The sequence below is a fragment of the Bufo bufo genome, chromosome 4 (genome assembly GCF_905171765.1).
Source record: "Bufo bufo chromosome 4, aBufBuf1.1, whole genome shotgun sequence".
Taxonomy (NCBI): Eukaryota; Metazoa; Chordata; class Amphibia; order Anura; family Bufonidae; genus Bufo; species Bufo bufo.
This window is the reverse complement of record NC_053392.1, coordinates 41,510,215-41,526,335: the sequence shown is the minus strand read 5'-3', so window position 1 is coordinate 41,526,335 and position 16,121 is coordinate 41,510,215. Positions and strand designations below refer to the sequence as shown.

General features: G+C 43.9%; 1 protein-coding gene across 1 annotated transcript in view; it reads left to right on the top strand.

Annotated features, from left to right (window-relative positions):
• The window catches only part of NCOA1 (nuclear receptor coactivator 1), a 345,294-nt gene that overhangs the window by 101,261 nt on the left and 227,912 nt on the right, over nucleotides 1–16,121 (top strand). The window lies entirely within an intron of this gene.

The window sequence follows — 16,121 nt, the reverse complement described above, 5'->3', positions numbered from 1 at the left end:
CGAGATTGCAACTTTCCGCTGCTGAAATAGTTGTATTGCTCAGGCTTAAGGGTGTGATTATTTATGCAGTTCCGTAAAATAATTAGCTTTCTGCAAAATCCTACGCTACTGTGACACCAGGTATTGATGGAGTGGCTGCTGACTGCACCTTTGCTCTGCTGAAATAGTCCTATACGGTAAGTTTCTAAGGTGTTATTACTTATGCAATTCCCTAAAATACAGTAACCCAGGTGCAAGGGTGTTATTTCTTGTGCAATTCCTTAAAATATTCTAAAACGTGTCTCCAACCTCCAAGTTTGAGTGACAATGACATCTGGTATCCATAAGGTTACTCTTGAATGCAGCTTGCACTGCTAAATTAGTTGTGTAGCCCAGGCTTAAGGGTGTTATTATTTATGCAATACCATAAAATAATTAGCTTTCTGCTAAATCCTAAGATACCACTTGGTATGGATGGCATAGCTGCAGACTGCAGCATTCTTCTGAAAAAGTCATAATATACATTCGCCTAGATGCAAGGGTGCTATTACTTATGCAATTCCCTAAAATAGTCTAAAAATGTCTGTAACCTCTAGGCTTTAGCTACTATGACATCTGGTATTTGTAAGGTTTGTGACTGCAACTTTCTGCTGCTGAAATAGTTGTATAGCCCGTGCTTAAGGCCTCATGCACACGGCCGTTGCCGTATCGCGGCCGGCAAACAGCGGGTCCGCAATATGCAGGCACCGGCCGTGTGCTCCCCGCATCACGGATGTGGACCCATTCACTTTAATGGGTCCGCAATCCGGAGCTGTGGTGCGGAACGGAGGCACGGAACCCCACGCACGGAAGCACTACGGAGTGCTTCCGTGGTGTTTCTGTCCGTGCCTCGGCACCGCAAAAAATAAAAAATAGAACTTGTTCTATTTTTTGCGTGCGGACGGATCACGGACCCATTTAAGTTGAATGGGTCTCGATCCGTCCTGACTGACACACGGACGTTGCCCGTGCATTGGGGACCGCAAATTGCGGTCCCCAATGTGCGGAACGGATGTGTGCATGAGGACTGAGGGTGTTATCAATTATGCAATTTGCTTTCTGCTAAATCCTAAGCTACCTGGTATGGATGGCGTGAATGCTGACTGCAACATTACCCTGCTGAAATAGTCATATTATACATAGCCTAGATGTGAGGGTGCCATTACTTATGCAATTTTCTAAAATAGTGTAAAAAAAAAATTTCTCTAACCTCCAAGCTTGAGCAGCTGTCACGTCTGGTATCAATGAAATTGCTGTATAGCTCAGGCTTAAGGGTGTTATTACTTATGCAATTCTCTAAACTGTTCTGAAAAAGGAGCGTCTCTTTAAAATTTGGTACTGTGTGTTTTTGAGGCCACGTGTGACCGGTTTCCCAGCCGTGACCTGATCTGTGTGTGTGTCGCTGTCACCCGGATGAAGGTAAAGCCAACTTCCAGATCTTAATTTCTCATTAGTCTCAGATGAACGCAGGGCGTCCCCTGGGCCCCAATGCCTCCATATTCCCCTCCATGAATAATATTTGTGCAGGCCGCTTTGAACGCTTTCTATTTGGGCCGTCCATCTTCTGGAAACGCACTGGCCGAGGTGTATGTTGTGCGTGGCGCACACCGCGAGGGGACCCGCTCCCCTCCCGTCTGTTTACCTTCTCGTCACCTGCGCCCAAGGGACGACGCAGCCAAAAACAAATTACTCCTCCGCCGGCGGCTCGCGACCGTCTGGCCAAAGACAACGCCCACTTTTGGGCGACTGTTCAGAAAAAGGGAAGATGTTTTTAACCCTTGCTTATCCACCACTGAGGGACCCAAATGAGACAGTGGTACCTGGAGGTGGTATCGCACATGCCAGGCTTAGATACGTCAACAAAGCAGACACGTATCCCTAAAGAATGTTGTATTATGAAATGTAGTAAGATGTATCGCACAGGATGGGCTTAGATACATTGGTTTAGAGATAAACGCTGTCACCCATGATGAGATTAGGTACACCGGAGAATCGGCAAGATACGCAGCTCCACAAAATGTCTCACATGTAGCGGGGGATATTTACCAAAACTGGTGCAAAGGAAACTGGTTTGGTTGCCATGGGCAACTAAGCCAGTTTACGTTTATACCAGTTTTGGTAAATGTCTCACAAAAACTCAAAAATGTAAATACCTCCGGGGGTGGAAGGGTTAAATACGGTGGCTCAGCAGACAGCAACACACATGATAGGCTTAGATACACTGGCTCTGAAAACAGTATCACACAGGCTTGGATACAATGTGTCAGCAGACAGTTATACACACAATGGGCTTAGATACAGTGGACGGTATCGCACGCAATAGGCTTAGATACAGCAGCTCAACAGACATTATCGCAGATGATAGGATTAGATACAGCACCCCAGCAAACAGTATCACACCTAGTAAGCTTAGATACACTGACTGGCTCAGCATACAGAGGGGGAAATTTGTCAGAACTGGTGTAAACGAAATCTGGCTTAGTTGTCCATAGCAACCAATCAGATTCCAGCTTTTATTTTTCAGAGCTCCTTTGGAAAATGAAAGGTTGAATCTGATTGGTTGCTATAAACAACTAAGCCAGATTTCCCTGACACCAGTTTTGGTAAAAATCTCCCCCAGTATCACACATGATAGGCTTAGGCTACTTTCACACTAGCGGCAGGACGCATCCGACAGGCTGTTCACCTTGTCGTATCCGTCCTGCCGCTATTTCGCCGTGCCGCTGGACTGCCGCTCCGGCCCCATTGACTATAATAGGGACGGGGGCGGAGCTCCGGCGCAGCACGGCAGTGCACGGCGAGAGGCCGCCAGACTAAAAAGTCGGACATGCAGTACTTTTAGTCCGGCGGCCTTTCGCCGTGCTGCGCCGGAGCTCCGCCCCGTAACCATTATAGTCAATAGGGATGGAGCGGCAGTCCGGCGGCACGGTGAAATAGCGGCAGGACGGACCCGACAAGGTGAACAGCCTGTCGGATTCGTCCTGCCGCTAGTGTGAAAGTACCCTTAGATACACAGCTCATCAGACAGTATCACACATGATAGGATTAGATGCACAGCTCAGCAGACAGTATCACACATGATAGGCTTAGACACAGATCAGCAGACAGTATCACACATGATAGGCTTAGATACACAGATCAGCAGACAGTATCACATATGATAGGATTAGATACACAGCTCAGCAGACAGTATTACACATGATAGGATTAGATACACAGATCAGCAGGCAGTATCACACATGATAGGATTAGATACACAGCTCAGCAGACAGTATCACACATGATAGGATTAGATACACAGCTCAGCAGGCAGTATCACACATGATAGGATTAGATACACAGCTCAGCAGACAGTATCACACATGATAGGATTAGATGCACAGCTCAGCAGGAAGTATCACACATGATAGGATTAGATACACAGCTCAGCAGACAGTATCACACATGATAGGATTAGATACACAGCTCAGCAGACAGTATCACACATGATAGGATTAGATACACAGCTCAGCAGACAGTATCACACATGATAGGATTAGATACAGAGCTCAGCAGACAGTATCACACATGATAGGCTTAGACACAGATCAGCAGACAGTATCACACATGATAGGCTTAGATACACAGCTCAGCAGACAGTATCACACATGATAGGATTAGATACACAGCTCAGCAGACAGTATCACACATGATAGGATTAGATACACAGCTCAGCAGGCAGTATCACACATGATAGGATTAGATACACAGCTCAGCAGACAGTATCGCACATGATAGGATTAGATACACAGCTCAGCAGACAGTATCACACATGATAGGATTAGATACACAGCTCAGCAGACAGTATCACACGATAGGATTAGATAAACAGCTCAGCAGACAGTATCACACATTATTGGATTAGATACACAGCTCAGCAGACAGTATCACACATGATAGGATTAGATACACAGCTCAGCAGACAGTATCACACATGATAGGATTAGATACACAGCTCAGCAGACAGTATCACACATGATAGGATTAGATACACAGCTCAGCAGGCAGTATCACACATGATAGGATTAGATACACAGCTCAGCAGACAGTATCACATATGATAGGATTAGATACACAGCTCAGCAGACAGTATCACACATGATAGGCTTAGACACAGATCAGCAGACAGTATCACACATGATAGGCTTAGATACACAGATCAGCAGACTGTATCACAGTGTATAGCGCCCCTCCTGACATGAGGGCGGTCATCACCCCCAGCAGGAATACTTTGGTGCAGCAGTGGTCACAAGCTCCACCCCTTTGCAGTGATTGGAGGCTATGCACACACCCTGCCGGAGAGAAGGTGATCTGGGAAGTGATTTTCATCCATGATTTTGAGCCCAAACCAGATGCAGGTCAAAAACACAGGACAGGTGCAGATCTTTCCCTTATGGCTTATCTCTGTGGTGGCTACTGTCATGCTTCGGTGTGGGAGGGAAACACCACACCAAGCATAAGAGGGAAGGGGGGAACATGGAATCAGGCCTGAGAACTAGGGAAGGAAGATGGACACCTCCTAGTAAAACCCTAACCAAAATCCTGACTGACTAGCAGTATGAACAGACCCCAGAGGTAGGTGAGTTCATACACAGCCCTATAGGACCCTGGTGCTAATGGCAGGGACGAGACTACCTGTTCCTCCAAAAGGAAGGACGAACAGAAGTCTCCTTCAGGCCTAATACAAACAATAGAGAAATGCAACACACAGAACCCAAACAAAATACAAAAAGGGAAAGGAAAGACTTAACTTCAAAGGGGCTATGGAAGCACCTGGATCTCCACCGAGATCCACACACTAGCTATCCACAACTGAAACTGAAGCTATAAACCGCACAGCATTGTGGGAGAAGCAACAATAAATAAGGAAGGTTAAATGACCACATTAGCAACACCTGGAGGCAAGGGGTGTGGCCATTACCAGAAACAACGCAGACGCCTATTGATCCATAATGAAAACCTGTCGGATCAAACACGTGTTGCCAGTCTCACCGATCTCCTGCCACCTGTCGCGGGAACGTCCGTGACAGCTCCACTTCTAGTTCTGGCTCACAAGTGTGAGTTAGGCCTTATAGGTTGGTAGAACTTTTTTTTCCGAAAGGTTTTATGAAGTTTGGAAACTTTGTCGCTGTTTTTGGGCCTGCTCTAAAAAAATCACAAATCTTCGCTGGTTGCTTCCTTCATGCAGGTAAAAGTAGCGGATTCTCTAACCCTTTTATGTAAGCACACTTAACCTGATTGAGAGCGCGCAACAGCTGTCAGCAGTCGTCGGAAGCAGCAGACTCAGCGCAGATGTACCTACCAGGCCTCCAAATTTTTGCCAATGTTCCCTTCACAACTTCAAGCTCAATAGTTCAATTTATATCTGGTCTTAAAGGGCAAATTTACAGTATTTACCAATCGGTTGTATCTAAATTTAACAATAAAAAACATCTACAATAATAATTGTTTTTGCTAATAATGTTTTAACTATAATTTTTTTTATAATTTTTAACGGGAAAAACTCATTTACCAATAAGCACTACAGAGGGTGACTACATATGATCTCCATGCTGGCGTTCAGGGCAGAGTAGTCACTCATCATTCTGTTTCCTAATAATGATGCGTCAATGTCTAACTCCCCATTTTAGTTTTTTTTTTGGAGGGCTAAGTACAGAATAAATCCTGTAATCGATCGCTTGAAAGTCCAACAATCCTGATAATCCAGCATGCAACAAAAAAAAACGTCCATGCCCGATTAAAAGCTAATTTACTGTATTTTTTAGACTATAAAACGCACCTGACTATAGGAAGCAACCAGTTTTTAGACAACAAATTGGAAAAAATATAAAAAAATTTAGACAACGAATTGGCATAAGTCAGGTTACTTTTATACTTTGAGTTAGTATAATTATTGCAATATCAAATATGTACAGTTTTTTGATGTTCTACTACTTTTGCACAATAAAAACGCCCTTTTAGAAAATGAATCATCTGGAGTTTTTTGTCGCCTTATTCAGAAAGCCAGAACTGTTTTATTTTTTCCAGTATAAATTGACTTTTTCATTGGCACCATTGTGTGGTACTTGTTACTTTTTGATTGTTTTTTTTTTTAACTAGGTGAAAATGAATGTTTATCACCAGAAATCTTTTACATTTCAACTGTATATTAGATATTTCTCTCAAGCCCGACCCTTGCAAGTTCCTGAGACCGCCTCCATGAAGAGACCAAGCCCTCCTCTAAACTAATTCCCAGTGCCACCCCTTGCGCCATTATGTCCGCCATCTCTGCAACTTCACCATCTGGCCACAACTCCGCCTGCCTGGACCTGATGCGTCTCCTCAAAATCTTCCTCATGTGCAGAGCAGGGGACTGCTTGCGCATTGAGTGCCCTAAAGAGGGCATCGGGCACCGAAACTGCGCATGTGCCAAGCCCTGTGACGTGCAAGACACGCAAGACCTCCTGGTCAAACGTGCCTTCAAAACCCTGTACCCTGCAGTGGACACTACAGCCATTATACTATTGCCCACCTTAGATTCAACAGAAAGAGACGTTAATGTACAAAGAGAGCCATCACTCCCATCCTTTCCTAAATCCATACATCACTATCTGGGAGAGAATAGCACTGTGTCTGCTATAATTGGGTGTACTACAACTCCTATTTTGCACTTCAGTAAAGAGAGTTGTTTATTCTTCTACAACTGGCCTGGTTTCCTGACTCCTGCACCATACAACGGCCATTGCACTCTACACACCCTGTAATTCACCCATACAGACACATAACATCACAGGTACCCCAACTACCATCAGGTAGAATCCCTAGAGTCAGGGTGAGCCCCGAAGGAAGAAAGGGTGCATGCTCCTTTCACTTTACGGCCCCATGGATCAATAGTGTGAGGACGGCCACCGTGATTGACTGTGACAGCCAGAGCCACTACCATTTCCATCCTTCTCTCTGGCTCCTCGTGGGCTTGCCACAGTAGCAGACGTAGTAGAAGTAATAGTATATGTGGCTTTGGGGACATTGCTCAGCAGACTAGGAGTGGGACCTTAAAGGCTATGTATACCTTTGGGAGTATTATTTTTATTGTATTGTACTTATTTTTAGCTAAAAATCATTTTTTGAATTGGTCTTTATTCAAAATATTGATCCCCTGTCTCTGTGCAGCCTTGAGTTTCTCTAGTATCAGGATCTGAATTTTCACTCTCTTCCGTCAGGCAGCTCACCTGACAGGTCCTTATCTCTGATCTCTGACCTCATAAACACTCATTATAGCTCATTTCTTATCTTACTGATAAGAATGTGGCTTAAATTAGTGTTTATGACCTTAGAAATAAGGTTTATTAGATGACCGCACTAAGTGAAAGTAAAAAGTCTGACAGCTAGACAAGCAGTTAACCCTCTGTGACAGAACGGCTCAAGATTTTTAATAAAGACCAATTGAAAAAATGATTTTTAGCTCAAAATGTGTAAAAGGCAATCATTGAAAAAAAAAATCTTACGAAGGTATAAATAACCTTAAAATTTATTTGGGGTGACAATTATGGGGGGGGGGGGGGGTATTGTAATAAAATATTGGTGGCAGTGGACTTAGAAAGACTTGATAACAAAAGATCAGATATTCACCTCTCCGATCCCTTTTCGCTGCTGCTAGGGTTCTCTTCAATTCTTGATCTCGACACACAAAACACAGGAAATGCCTGGGAATGTCCTCTCAGCCAATCACTGGCGGTGGCGGTAACCCATCTCAGCCAGTGATTGGTTGAGCAAGCATTTCCTGTGTGTCAAGTGGTGAGCAGGAAGTGGAGAGCATTGGGGGAACTGCAGGGGCGGGGAATCGGAGAGGCGAATATTGTTTGTTTTAAAGGACCTGAAAAATGGCAGGAAAAACAAATGTCGCTGCTTTTTCCAGGTTACTGGTGTTACTGGTTACAGACAGATGGGTTCTTTGTACTGTGAGTTTATTGTGCTGGTATTGCAGAACTTTTAGTAAATTATGGCTCCAGTCTCCCCCCCCCCCCCCCCCCCCCCCCTTCCCTTCAGTGCCAGTAAAATCTATATTTCTTAGTTGCCACACTACGGCTGAAGTCCTTAAGGGTTCAGAGGTGTCGCCAGCGTCTAGTAGATGATCCCAATATTAATATGAAGTTACACCCTTGAGTATGCTACCAGAATAGACAACCCAAGACAGAGGTGATATAGACATGGATGGAATAGTAAATGCTAGTCCCACGGTAAAGACAATCGGATAGGTTTTAATAAACTATTAATGTTATTCCTCTCATACCCCAATATTTTCTTCCAATCACCTGCAGCTGAGTAATGAGCTTAAAGGGCTATTCCAGTTAGAATATTTTATTCACTGGATAACTGTTTGATTAGTAGGGGTTTCAGCAGTCAGACCCCCACAGCTCCAGCACTTATCCGGTGGATCATAAGATTAGGGGTCCTGTGCCCCTGCATGAGAGGAGCGATAGGTCAAGCATATGCACCACCACTCCATTCATTTTAGTGGGACTGCAGAGGATCTTGTTATATCTTTTCTACACCTCTACTATTTACACAAAGTATGATTATTGTATGTGTGGAGTTTTGCTCTGGTAGATACAAGTTCTTAACTCAAAACGTCAGTGTTTATTCACACTTGAGGCAATTGCACAAAACAGCACGTATTTTTGCAGTCTTGGTGTTAATTCACACACAATTGAAAGTTCATATAACACAAGTCACCTTGCTGGCAGTTCTGCCTCCAGTAGTCCACAGCAGGCTTTAGGGGGCCTGTTTCCCCAGCGTGCAGCTCTCAGCCCTCCAGCATGGCACAAAGTCTCAGATCCCAAAAACAGAGACATCTCTGCTGAGCCCAGCTGCCTATTTAAGGACAGCCAGGTGCTGCCAAAACCCGGACCGGCACTTAAACTCCGGTCTGGAATTTGACCTCACCTGGCTGGAGGAAACCAGCCCATCCGCACATGCTGGGAGGAAAATACCTGCCTTGCCAGACACAACACCTTACTGTGTCATGTAGGTTACGCTATTATTATTTTTATTCAATTGCCCCCTATAGACCATAATATAACTACTATAATACTACTCCTATCTACAAGAATATAACTACTATAACACTGCTCCTATCTACAAGAATATAACTACTATAACACTGCTCCTATGTACAAGAATATAACTACTATAATACTACTCCTATCTACAAGAATATAACTACTATAATACTGCCCCTATGTATAGGAATATAACTACTATAATACTGCCTCCTATGTACAAGAATATAACTACTATAATACTGCTCCTATGTACAAGAATATAACTACTATAACACTGCTCCTATGTACAAGAATATAACTACTATAATACTACTCCTATCTACAAGAATATAACTACTATAATACTGCCCCTATGTATAAGAATATAACTACTATAATACTGCTCCTATGTACAAGAATATAACTACTATAACACTGCTCCTATGTACAAGAATATAACTACTATAATACTGCCTCCTATGTACAAGAATATAACTACTATAATACTGCCTCCTATGTACAAGAATATAACTACTATAATACTGCCTCCTATGTACAAGAATATAACTACTATAATACTGCCTCCTATATACAAGAATATTACTACTATAATACTGGCTCCTATGTACAAGAATATAACTACTATAATACTGCTCCTATGTACAAGAATATAACTACTATAATACTGCTCCTATGTACAAGAATATAACTACTATAATACTGCCTCCTATGTACAAGAATATAACTACTATAATACTGCTCCTATGTACAAGAATATAACTACTATAACACTGCTCCTATGTACAAGAATATAACTACTATAACACTGCTCCTATGTACAAGAATATAACTACTATAACACTGCTCCTATGTACAAGAATATAACTACTATAATACTGCCTCCTATGTACAAGAATATAACTACTATAATACTGCTCCTATGTACAAGAATATAACTACTATAATACTGCCTCCTATGTACAAGAATATAACTACTATAATACTGCTCCTATGTACAAGAATATAACTACTATAATACTGCTCCTATGTACAAGAATATAACTACTATAATACTGCTCCTATGTACAAGAATATAACTACTATAATACTGCTCCTATGTACAAGAATATAACTACTATAATACTGCCTCCTATGTACAAGAATATAACTACTATAATACTGCTCCTATGTACAAGAATATAACTACTATAATACTGCCCCCTATGTACAAGAATATAACTACTATAATACTGCTCCTATGTACAATAATATAACTGCTATAATACTGCCTCCTTGTACAAGAATATAACTGCTATAATACTGCCTCCTATGTACAAGAATATAACTACTATAATACTGCTCCTATGTACAAGAATATAACTACTATAATACTGCTCCTATGTACAAGAATATAACTACTATATTACTGCTCCTATGTACAAGAATATAACTACTATAATACTGCTCCTATGTACAAGAATATAACTACTATAATACTGCTCCTATGTACAATAATATAACTACTATAATACTGCCTCCTATGTACAAGAATATAACTACTATAATACTGCTCCTATGTACAAGAATATAGCTACTATAATACTGCTCCTATGTACAAGAATATAACTACTATAATACTGCCTCCTATGTACAAGAATATAACTACTATAATACTGCTCCTATGTACAAGAATATAGCTACTATAATACTGCTCCTATGTACAAGAATATAACTACTATAATACTGCCTCCTATGTACAAGAATATAACTACTATAATACTGCTCCTATGTACAAGAATATAACTACTATAATACTGCTCCTATGTACAAGAATATAACTACTATAATACTGCTCCTATGTACAAGAATATAACTACTATAATACTGCTCCTATGTACAAGAATATAACTACTATAATACTGCTCCTATGTACAAGAATATAACTACTATAATACTGCTCCTATGTACAAGAATATAACTACTATAATACTGCTCCTATGTACAAGAATATAACTACTATAATACTGCTCCTATGTACAAAAATATAACTACTATAATACTGCTCCTATGTACAGGAATATAACTACTATAATACTGCTCCTATGTACGAGAATATAACTACTATAATACTGCTCCTATGTACAAGAATATAACTACTATAATACTGCTCCTATGTACAAGAATATAGCTACTATAATACTGCTCCTATGTACAAGAATATAACTACTATAATACTAGCTCCTATGTACAAGAATATAACTACTATAATACTGCTCCTATGTACAAGAATATAACTACTATGGGGCGGAGCCTGGCTGTGTAGCTGGATGGCTGCAAGTTGCTGAGCTCCTCAACCTTACCGGCGAATTAACCCCTAAAATAAGCTCACAGCACCGCTAGGATGGGCAAAACGGGAAAGGATCGATTTAAAGATCAGGGGGATTCGACCCCTGTGAGATCCAGACAGCCTGACATGGATCAATTTGTTAATAAGCAACCGAAGCTGAGGTCGGCTGAGACTCCCAAGATGGCGCCCGCTCCAGCCCAGGCATCTGACATGGAGGAAGACACAGATGGCGGCAGTGTCTCAGATGCCTCGACTAACAAATCGAGGAAGCAGAGGGGCTCATTCACTAAAGCGGCACTTTTGGAAGTGATGAATGCGGCATTAGCCCCTATTAAGAGGGACCTGTCTGAGATTAAAGAGGACCTCCGGAGCATGGGTCACCGGGTGTCGGATCTGGAGGGCGCGCAGGAGGCGGCTCTCCGGAGAGAGGAGAGAACATACAAAGCACTCAACTCCCACACTGACCTGCTGAATGAGGCGCTCCTGAGGGTCGAGGACCAGGAGAACCGGAGCCGCAGGAGGAATCTAAGGATTCGCGGGCTCCCAGAATCCTTTGCCAGCGAAGCGCTAGAGAAAGTGGCGCATGAGCTATTTTCCGACCTGCTGGGGCCTGAGAGAGCGGATCGGATCGTTATTGAGCGAATACACAGAGCGCTTAGGCCCAAACCTAAGAACACCGATCCCCCACGCGACGTCATCTGCGGCCTCCTGAGTTTCGTCGATACTGCAGCACTCATGAGAGCTGGGAGAGAAACGGATCATCTGCAGTATGAAGGTACGCCGGTCATGTTCTTCCAGGACCTGGCCCCTTCTACTTTAGCTAAGCGGCGCATCCTTAAGCCGCTCTTGGATGCCCTCAGAGCAGCAGCTACCCCGTTCCGGTGGCTATACCCGTTCGGGATCGCAATCCTCAAGAACGGGCGTCAGATCTCCATCCGATCGCCGAGGGATCTTCATGCTAGCTGGGCCCAACTGGGGCTGAGCCCGATCGAGATCCCTTCATGGATGCCGGCCGACATGGCAGATCCTCCTCTCCCGCCACCCCAGGCAGCAGAATGGCGCCCTGTTTATAATAAAAGGTCGCCCAAGGCCAGGGCTGAGAAGTCTGATCACCCTCCTACCTGAGCATGAAGATCTTGAAGGGATCTCTGTTCTGTTCCTGCTCCATTTGAAATACCTGGGACTTAGTGCCTTATGGTGACTTGCCCTGGAGCTTCTCTGTTCCCTGAGAGATGTTGACCTGAATTTAGGCCAGCCATGTCCACCTGTTGTGGAAAATATTGTTTCAGCATGCGGCTGATGCTTAATGAGTTCCAGAATTTCTTCTGGTTCACTTAAAGTTATGGACCTTCTCTATTGCCTGTTCATTTCTAGTTTGCAGGGGTTAACCCGGTATCACCTTTGGGTCACCCCCTTTTCCTTGTTAGATGGCCAGTCAATGGCCCTCTATAGCTCTGCGGGACCCCCCACCTGACAGACCCCGGCTGGTAGCCGTGATGAGTAAGGGTCGTGTAGTCAGGTGCTCAGTAGAGCTCTTTTTGCAAAATGTATTTGCACTATTGCTATGTACCTTACCTGTTTGTCTCCCCTCCTCCCCTCATGTGTCTCCCCCCCCCCCTCACCATCAGATGTCATGTTTTGCATTATCAATTGCTAACTGTCTGCTTTCTATTTCAGAATGTCGTCTATTGTGATTTCTTCATTTAACGCCCGGGGAATGAACGAGCCTTGCAAACGGTCCCAAATCCTGGCCCTGTTACAGAGGGATAAAGTGTCTATAGCATTCTTCCAAGAAACCCATTTCAAAGAGGGTAAGATTCCTAAATTGCCCCCCAAAAGATTTCCTCAGTGGTTCCACAGCACGTATAGTTCGGCTAGCAGGGGTGTCAGCATAGCGATCCACAAACAGCTCCCCTTTAAGCATTCTGCCGTCTCTGCAGACCCTGAGGGTCGTTACCTGTTTGTTAAGGGCACTATCGCTGACACTCCTGTTACCCTGGCAACTGTATATGCTCCCAACAGAGGGCAGGTTGCTTGGCTCGTTCAGACCCTTGGCCTACTATCCTCCTTTAAGGAGGGAATGGTTATCTTAGGAGGTGATTTTAATGCTACCCTCGATCCTGCATTAGATTCTTCTAATGGGAAGTCTGCCATTACACATGCCCGGTTGCGGCGCCTTAAGATAGCCCTACAGAGGTTAGGGGTTCTAGATATCTGGCGCACCACAAATCCTACTGGTAGGGACTTTTCCTTCTATTCAGCTGCTAAATTGTCCTATCACAGATTAGACTACCTATTTTTATCTAAATCCTTTGCTAATAGAGTTATCAATTCTCACATAGGGAACATCACCCTGTCTGACCACGCTCCGGTATTTTTGAGTGTGTCCCTGCTGGACCTCCCAAAGAGGGAATGGAATTGGCGCATTAATGAGACCATCATCTCTGACCCCTCCCATACTGCGAAATTATCTTCTATTATAACGGATTTCTTCACATCTAATACCTCAGGCCCTGATGCTCCCTCCCCGTCCATTATTTGGGAAACCCATAAAGCGGTTCTGAGAGGAGAACTAATAGCCTTAGGTGCCCATATTAAAAAACAACGGGATCAGGCTGTGGCGACACTTCTCTCCCAGATTCAGGCTCTAGAGCTAACGCACAAAGCCTCCCAGGCCCTTAGCTGTGCCTTGGAGCTCTCAGAAGCCCGTACTAAGCTCAAGAACCTGCTAAATGTCACGTCAGCTAAGCTTTTACTTAGAGCCAAGTTCCGCTCCTATGCGCATGGGGACAAAGGGAATAGATTAATGTCCGCTTTAGTGAAGAAACAAAACACGGACTCCTTTATTGCTGCAGTTAAAGATGACAAAGGCGTCCTTCATAAAGGAACTCCAGACATAGCAAAGACCTTCTGTGCCTTCTATAGGGACCTATACAACCTTAAAACACCAGATAATATGTCACCAGCTCAATTAGGTGAGGCAACTGAGAAGTTTCTCTCCTCCCTCCAGCTACCTACTATTACCCCAGCTCAGTCAGCCCAGCTCTTATCTCCTATCACAGACGATGAAATTGGTAGGGTTCTCTCCTCCATACCCTCAGGGAAAAGCCCAGGCCCTGATGGTTTTACCATCTCTTATTACAAAACCTTTAAGCAGACCCTAATTCCCCATTTTAATACCTTATGTAACTATTTACTCCAAGGGGGCTCCCTCCCTCCCCAATCGCTTTCAGCCCATATCACGGTAATCCATAAGGAAGATAAGGACCCCCTAAATTGCGGGAGTTACCGTCCTATCTCGCTTCTAAATACGGATGTGAAGTGGTGGGCCAAAATTTTGGCTCAACGGATTCAGTCGGTTCTCCCTGGCATTATCAACGAGGAGCAGGTGGGGTTCGTCTCTGGCAGGCAGGGGAGTGAGAATACGGTCCGTGTCATACAATTGATCACACATGCTCGTCAGCACTCAATACCTTTAGCTCTTCTCAGTACAGATGCAGAAAAGGCCTTTGACAGGATCAGCTGGCAATTCATGTCTCGGGCACTGTCGAAGTTCGGCCTTCCGGACCAGTTCATCCAATCCGTTTTCTCACTTTATTCGCTCCCCTCTGCCAGAATACGGATTAATGGGACACTCTCTCCAGCTTTTCCCATTACTAATGGGACAAGGCAGGGGTGCCCACTCTCACCTGCCCTCTTTGTTATTGTCATGGAGACCCTGCTGGCCAGGATCAGGCAAGATCCGGACATTAAGGGGATCACCTTGGGGTCGCATACCCATCTAACGGCCGCTTTTGCAGACGACCTTTTGGTCATAACGTCCAACCCTCTAACCTCCTTCCCCAGACTTCAAGCCCTTTTTGAAGAATATGGAGTGGTCTCAAATTTTAAGATCAACTATACTAAGTCACAGGCCCTGAATATTTCTTGCCCACCTGCTACTGTAGACACGCTTAAAGGTTCCGCTGCTTTTTCGTGGGCCACTAAGTCAATCCCTTTTCTAGGTACCCATATCTCAGCAAAACCAGAAGATCTTTTCGAGTTAAATTATGTCCCCTTACTGAAATCCATTAGAGCACACTTACATTCTCTAAAGCTTCCGTTTATCTCTTGGATTGGGCGGAAAAACTTCATTAAAGCTTTTATTGTTCCGAGACTGCTCTATCTCTTCCAAACACTTCCTATCTGGCTACCCCATTCCTTCTTTGTGGAGGTCCGCAGGGTCATCTCAACCTTTGTTTGGTCTGGTAAGTCCCCCAGGTTGGCTTATACCACTCTCACTCGGGAGAGAAGGTTGGGAGGCTTCGGCCTACCCGACATATACTTCTATTACAAAGCATCAATGCTAAACAGAGCTTTGAGCCTCATCTCTTGGCGCCCTCTCGGCCTTGTCTCCCGACTGGAGTGTGATTTGCTTTCATATAGGGACAAGTTAGTTCTATGGGGCTTACGCAAATGCACTGCTAATAATAAGTTTACCTCGCCCTTATGGAAGGGTCTGTTACTGGAATGGACTAAACTGTATGGGTCCTCAACCCTTAGGTTCCCAAGCTTGAGTCTCCCCTTAGAGCTGCTGCAGGCACACGTTCACCCTACCACCTCTGATGTAACAGGAATTTGGGCTTTACTATCTAACTTTAAACTGAAAGACATCATAACTGCATCAGGTGCCTTAAATTGGAGTAAAATATATGAAA